Source organism: Bos mutus, chromosome 8, assembly GCF_027580195.1.
Source record: "Bos mutus isolate GX-2022 chromosome 8, NWIPB_WYAK_1.1, whole genome shotgun sequence".
NCBI classification, from domain to species: domain Eukaryota; kingdom Metazoa; phylum Chordata; class Mammalia; order Artiodactyla; family Bovidae; genus Bos; species Bos mutus.
This window is the reverse complement of record NC_091624.1, coordinates 29,921,926-29,930,106: the sequence shown is the minus strand read 5'-3', so window position 1 is coordinate 29,930,106 and position 8,181 is coordinate 29,921,926.

Sequence of the window (8,181 nt, the reverse complement as noted above, 5' to 3'; positions counted from 1 at the left end):
AGGGAAAAATCTGACAAAGTTTGACTTATGCATGTGTGAGACTCTGTCTCTAGTAATACTCCTTAAAAATATTGTGTGTGCTCAGCTGTGTCCAACTCTTTATGACCCTATGGACTGTAGCCCATCAGGCTCCTTTGTCCAAGGAATTTTCCGTGAAAGAAGAATGGAGAAGGTTGCCATTTCTGACTCCAAGGGATCTTCCTGACCCAAGGATTAAACCAGTGTCTCCTGCCTTGGCAGATGGATTCTTTACCACTGCTGCTGCTGCTGCTGCTGTGTCGCTTCAGTCGTGTCCGACTCTGTGCGACGCCACAGATGGCAGCCCACCAGGCTCCCCATCCCCGGGATTCTCCAGGCAAGAACACTGGAGTGGGTTGCCATTTCCTTCTCCAATGCATGGAAGTGAAAAGTGAAAGTGAAGTCGCTCAGTCGTGTCTGACTCTTAGCGACCCCATGGACTGCAGCCTACCAGGGTCCTCCGTCCATGGGATTTGCCAGGCAAGAGTACTGGAGTGGGGTGCCATTTACCACTAGCAACACAAATTTACCATTTTAAAGTTAAGTGGTATGAAGTACATTCACATTATTGAACAACCATCCCCAACATCCGGAACTTCTCATCTTGCCAAATTGAAACCTGATACCCATTACACAGTAATTCCCACTTCTCCTGCCCCAGCTTCTGGTGACCACTGTCCTTGATGACTTTGCCTCCTCTAGGTACCTCACACAAATGGAATCATACAGTACTTGTCCTCTGTGTCCAGTTTTTTAGCATAATGTCTTCAAGATCCATCCGTGTTGTAGCGTATGTCAGAATGTCATTTCTTTTTAAGGCTAAATTCATTGTGTGTATATACAACATTTTATTTATCTATTTACCTGTCAACAGATATTTGAATTGTTTTCATTTTTTGGCTATTGGGAATAATGCCTCTATGACCGTGGGTATACAAATACCTGTTCAGGCCCTTGCTTTTAATTCTTGAGGGTACATACTCAGAAGTGAAATTGCTGAATCATATGATAATTCTGTTTAATTTTGGCGTTTTCTTTGAACTAACCATACCATTTTCCACAGAGCCTGCACTATTTTATATTATACCAGCAAAGCACAAGTTTCCAATTTTATCTTTTGTTTTGTTTTTCTTAGTAAAAACCTTAATGAGTGTGAAGTGGTATCACAATGTGGTTTTGATTTGCATTTGATTAATGATTAGTGATGTTGAGCATCTTTTCATGTGCTTTTTGGTCATTTGCATATTTTCTTTGGTGAAATGTCTATTCAAGTTCTTTGTGCTTTTTTTTTTAAAAAAAGAACTTGGTTATTAGGGTTTTTTTGCTGTTAAGTTGTAGGAGTTATTTATAGATTATGGATATTCATTCATTATCAGGTATCTGATAAATATTTTCTCCCATTCTGTGGGTTACCTTTTCACTCCGTTTTCCTTTGACACACAAAACTTTTTAACTTTGATGAAGTCCAATTTATCTATTCTTTTACTGCCTCTGGTTTTGGTGTCATCATGAAGAAATCATTGCCAAATGAAGCTTTTCTATATGTTTTCTACTAAGAGTTTGGTAATTTTAACTCTAAAACACTTAGATCTTGGATCCATTTTGAGCTAATTTTTTACATATGACATAAGGGAAGGCTCTAACTTCACCCTTTTCCATGTAGATTTCCTGAGCACCATTTGTTGAAAAGAATATACTTTCCCCATTGAGTGGTCTTGACACCCTTGTCAAAAATCATTTGACTATATGTGAGAGAGTTTATTTCTGGGCTATCTCTTCTATATAATGTTAGCCTTTTAAGGTGACTAACAATTATACTGAAGACCCAAAGATGGTGCATGCTACTCCAAAAGAGAAAAATTAAATTGCTTTCTGAGTAATTATGATGAATTTCCAATGAGAGAAAGTGCATTCCTTATATATTTATTTTTCTATTCAAGAATTTTTTTAAACTAAGTATAGGTTCACGGGAGATTGCAAAAATCGTACTGAAGTCCCGTGTATCCTCCACCCAACTCCACCCAATACATCTTACCTATGTGTAGTACAGTATCAAAACCAAGAAATTTACATTAGTACAATCCCAGATCTTATTCTGATTTCATCAGTTTTACATGCATGCATCTGCATGTATATGTAGCTCTTTACACTTGTATTATTACATGTGTAGATTTGTGTAATCACCATTACAATCATGGGCTTCCCAGGTGGCTCAGTGGTAAAGAATATGCCTGACAATGTAGGAGCCTCAGGAGATGCGGGTTTGATTCCTGATCAGGAAGATCCCCTGGAGAAGGAAACAGCAACCTACTCTAGTATTCTTGCCTGGAAAACCAGATGGACAGAGGAGTCTGACAGACTACAGTCCATAGGGTTGCAAGTTGTCAGACATGACTGATTGACTAAGCACACACACTATAACCACTAATCTCCTCTCCATCTCTATGATTTTTGTCATTTCAAAAATATTATATTATATAAGTGGAATCATAGAGTATGAAACACTTTGAGATTGCTTTTTTTTAACTATTAATAATGGATCTCATTATTACCTTGAGATCCATCCTACTTGTTGCATGTATTAATAGTTGAGCAACATTTTCACTTTGTATTCCGTGGCGTCAACTACAAACTGGCACTTGCCATGGGTGCTCGCCATGTATCCTTACAAGGATTAAATCAAACCTGCTGTCATGGCTGCTGATCTTCAACAAGCCCTGCTGGGAGTTCAGGGTGGAGATCAGGAATGAGGCACTCTGTGTTCCAGAAAACTGGCAGAACAGGTCTTCAGATAGTTACATATTTTCAGGAGATACTTTTATAAGCCCAGTTCTTGCATCTCTTCATATCAAGAAAAGCACCACATTCCTTCATGGCTGCATAAATATGTGCTTGATTGCATGTACTCCCCCTCTCCCAAAATCACATATATCCTGACCTTCCCCTACCTCTTTGGAGCAATTTCTCAGAGCTCTCAGAAATGCTGTCTCCCGGGCTATCATCCTCATTTTGCCCCAAATAAATCTTAACTCAGAACTCTTACATTGTACATTTTTTAAGTCAGCAATGGCTTGAATATTCTAGTATGTTTACACATTTATCCATTGATGATATTTGGGTTGTTTACAATTTTTGGTTACAACAAATAAAGCTAGTATAAAGATTCCTGTACATGTTTTTGTGTGGACATAAATTTTATTTTCTCTGAGAGAAATGCCCAGGAGTGCAATGGCTGGATTATATGGTATGTTTAGTTTTGAAGAAATTGCTAAACTATTTTTCAGAATGGCTTTGCCATTTTACATTCCCATAAGTAATATCTGAAAGACATCCAGTTTTTCTGAATTATCAACAGCATTTAATATTGTCAGTTTTTTATACTCACTCTTCTAACAGATATGTAATTCTATCTCATTGTGATTTTTCACACATATGACTTATAATTTGCTGCGTAGCAGATCAACTACTTTGCATTGCTATCTTCTTCCTCTTATTCTCACATTCTCTTCCCTTTCCTTGCTTCATTATTCCTCACAGAATTAAAAAATGTATAAAAAAAAAACTTCTCATTTTCTCTTGGGTTATACTGTCCTAATGAAGTCTCAGTTTTACCATCCTTTATTTGCTTTAACCATTGGCTTTGTAGTCAGGAGGGAATAAAAGAAAGAAGCAGCTGGCCAGAGGGCTAAGAGAAGGAGGTCTGTTCTTTGTGCCTGTGTATATTCATTTTCTAGTCACAGCTCAAGCTGTTTTGCTTTCCACTGCTCAGGGAAAGAGGGAAATGGAAATGTACTCTCTGTTGTTTAAACCTCCTGGACAGTAAAACAAAGGCAGCTGTACTGCCTTTTTCCTAGATAATGTCATATAACCCCTCTGAGAGCTCTTCAAAAATGATCTACACATTTCAAAGACTTTTAAAATTAGAAAGAGTGCTGGACAAGGCCCTCAATAAACATTGATTATATGCCTACTGTATACCCTGCTCTAAGAAAAGTCCTAGGTTAGAGATGTGAATCCTAATAAGTCAGGCTCTCCATCCAGTGTCAGCAGCTATGAGTGGGATGGGTGAAGTGCTTATGCAGAGAGGTGAGCAAGCAGCTGCTGGATTCCTAAGGGCCCAAAGCTCATGGCCTGGGAGTCAGGAAACTCAGTGAGCAACTTACCCAGAGCTTCTCAAGCCTGAGTGAGCCTGAGACTCATGTAGTGCGGCTGCTAAAAGAAAATTTCTGTATACTGCCCGAAACAGACCAAATTAGAACCTCTGGAGGAAAGACCCAGGAAGCTGTACTTTACAGAAACTATTCATATGTGTGATGGACTGAAATGTGTCCCCATCTCAAAATTCATATGTTGAAGCCCTAAACCCAATGTGATGATGCATGCGTGCGTGCATGCTAAGCCACTTCATTCGTGCCCAACTCTTTGTGACCCTGTGGACTGTAGCCCACCAGGCTCTTCTGTCCATGGGTATTCTCCAGGCAAAAATACTGGATTGGGTTGCCCTACTCTCCTCCAAGGGATTTTCCTGACCAAGGAATCAAACCCGCATCTCGTATGTCTTCCTGCATTGGCAGGCAGGTTCTTTATCCCTGGCACCGCCTGGAAAGCCTGTGATGATGCACTGAGGTGAGCTTTTTGAAGGTAATTGGGTTTAGGTGAGGCCATGAGGGTGGGACCCACATGGTTGGATTTGTGCCCATTTAAAAAGAGACACAAGACATGCATATACACAGATAAACAACCATGTGAGGACAGAGAGAAGGTGGCTGTCTGCCAGCCAAACAGAGAGGCCTCAGAAGAAACCAAACCTGCTGACAATCTTGATCTCAGACTTCTTGCCCCAAGAACTGACATGGCAAGAAGTCACTGTCTGCCAGGCAGGGAGAAAGTTGCCACCGGGGACCGAATCAGCCAACACCTTGATCTTGGAATTCCAGCCTCCAGAAGGGTGAGAAATAAATTTCTGTTGTTTGTCACCCAGCCTATGGCATTTTTTCATGGCAACCTGAGCAAACTAATACAATAATACAATGTGATTCTTAGAGTCATCCTAATTGAGAACCATTGACCCAGTTCAGCCCTCTCATTTGACAGGTGAGGAAACTTGTTTTTTTAATTTTAAAATGAACTTATCGAAGAATGCTTTTAGGAAGGCAACAACATTTGATTCATCATTTTTAAAATGCTCTGTTTCTTTGTGCTGTATCATAAAGGTAATGTAAGAGGGTTTGGAGTTATAAACTTCTTTCTACTGAAATTATCTGATATTATAGCACAGGGCAAAACAAATTTTTTAAAAAGTCTCTTCTATGCTTCTCTTTTAAGAGAGGTGAATAACAGACGATGATATAAAAAACTATTTTTTCCTAGTCATTCTGGAGCCAGTATTTTTACCATCACAGGCTACAATTTTCACTTTATCCACTTTAATAAGTTCTGTCACCTCTCTGAATTCAACATCATACAATACAAAAGGCCTCATATTATTGCAGAATTTGTACATATTTAGGCAGGTTAAAGAATCTCATCTGGTGCCCCCACATCTAGTTAATAGCCTAAAAGTGAAAGTCGCTCAGTTGTGTCCAGCTCTTTGTAATCCTATGGACCGTAGCCTGCCAGGCTCCTCTGTCCATGGCATTCTCCAGGCAAGAATACTGGAGTAGGTTGCCATTCCCTTCTCTGAGGGATCTTCCCAATCCAGGGATCAAGCCCAGGTCTCCCACATTGCAGGCAGATTCTTTACCAACTGAGCCATCAGGGAAGCCAGTTAATGGCCTGGTCATTAAGGCCAGGTTCTCTGGATTTTAGACCAGTGCCCATTCTACCAACTCAAAGATGACAGATAACATTATATGTATATATTGTGCATGTGTGTGTGTGCATGCTGAGTCACTTTACAACCCTATGGACTGTAGCCCTCCAGGCTTCTCTCTCTGTGGAATTCTCCAGGCAAGAATACTGGAGTGGGTTGCCATGCCATCCTCCAGGGGATCTTCCTGACCCAGGGATTGAACCTGTGTCTCTTATGTCTCCTACGTTGGTGGGTGAGTTCTTTACCACCAACACCACTAACTCTGGTTAGTTGTTTGTGGCTGCTAAGAAGGCCATGCCAGGATGGATTCTGAGTACAAGTCGAGGCTCAACTGATGTGGGCACCATGACTGGCAGGGGGAGCATGTGAGGAGTAAGAAGCATCATGACATTGGTGGGAAACCTGGACTTAGAGCCCAGCTACCCTCCTCTATAGTTGAAGCTGGAGCAGGAACAGGCTGAACCGTGTACCTTGAATAAAGGCTCTTGTTACGGAAGCTCACTGAGAACAGTAGGGTTCAAAGGTGTGGTCCACGATCAGCAGCATCAGCATCACCTGAGAGCTTGTTAGAGATGTACATTCTTGAGTCCTATCCAGACCAACTAGATCAGGAACTCTGGAAGTAGGCCCCCTGAACCTGTCCTGCTTTTGCACACTACAGTTTAAGAAGCACTGCATTAGAATAGAAAGACGATAATGTCAGTGTCTCTGGATGGTGACCATGAAAAGATGTCATAAACTACAAAGCAGTTCACAGGCGTAAACTAGCGTCCCTCTTCCTAGCTGGAGTCTTGTTTCCATGGGCTTGCTCTGTATGTTGTATAGATCATAGTATTTAGCATAGCACCTCTCAGATCTACTCCTCTGGTTGTGGGTGGAACAAATGGAAGCCCTCAGGGACCTCCTGACAATGTCAGGAAGCTTCTTCCAGCTCTCATCCCTTATAACCAATGAAAAAATGCCAGGGTTATGCATTTTTAGTTGAGGACATCTACATTTGCCAGCCCCAAGCCCGCCTTCTAACCATGTGGCCAGCATTGTGCAACTACTACACTCCTTTATGACAAAACCTTCCATTTTCTGTTAAGTAATGTGTTTGGAAGCTTGAGTGAATCAGAGACAGTAAGCATTTGATTGCTTACATTATTTTGGTTCAAACATGGCTCACAGCCCAGGAGTAATTTATTTATTTTTATATGGTACATTTCTATTTCACTTGGGAATTTGCCACCCCCCATTCCCTCTTCCAGCTGCTCTCCCTTCACCCACCCACCCCCTCTTGCCACCCTTCTTCCCAGGCCTGCCTCTCCGGTCGGGTGGAAAGTTTGTGAAAGATGCCCCCATCAGCAGCCTCCATGCCACAGACTCTGTTCTCTGCCACTGCGGTTCGCTCGCACGTTCCACCGCCCACCCACAGCCTCAGACCTGACAGGCAGAGACCACCTACTGCTGGCCCAACAAAGGCCCACATTTTCCACAAGCAAGTCAGCCTTCTCCGTCTGAGTGCACTGCTAACCATGTGGGTGTGGGTCTGGGCTCATTTTTCCAGGAGCCACCAAGCCCAGACACAAAGATTGTAGAAGGTTTTTGCTCAGAGTCACCCTGGGAGGAAAGCCAGCAACCTGGACACGACAGAATCCATATCCTATGACAGGTCCCTTGAATCGAGCTGTCCCCTGCCTACCCCACCCCCATCTGCTAAAGCAGCCTGTTCTGCATATGTGATGGAAATTGTGTCCTGGCAAAACACAAAAAGTAAATATTTAAAGGGAAAAAAGCACACACAAGGAAACAAAATGCCTTGCGTTTATGTTTCCATGGTCTGCCGCCAAGTACCTCCCAGCCTCTCCCGGCTCGAGTTCAGCATGCCATATGGTTTGAGACCAGTGGATTAAACCCTCCACGGTTGTGAAAAACATCAGTCCATTTGGTCTGGCCTTTCTCTCCCTGCATTTGTTGTTCATTTGCAAGTTTCTCACATCCCTCAGCTGACTGCTGTCAGTGTGTTTACAGGTTTTAGATTTCTGATGGAATCTAAAACACCACACCACCCAGAGCCTGCTGCAGACCATCTCCAGAAGGAAGGGAGGTGGCCCTGGGGTGTTCAAATGGACATTTGCAAACAGGGCCCTGGGACATGTGTGACCCAACAAAACACACATTTTAATGTATCAGTGATACTTCCCCCCTGAAACTCAGGCCAAATAAAGAGTGATATTGTGCTTTAGTTCCCACTTGGCATCCTCCTGAGACATTGATGAACCAGGGCTGGAAGGGTAAGTCCTTGCCAGGAGTAGAAAACTGGCTGGCACTGGAGGGAAAGGTGGCTGCACCAGGATCAGCTGGAACAA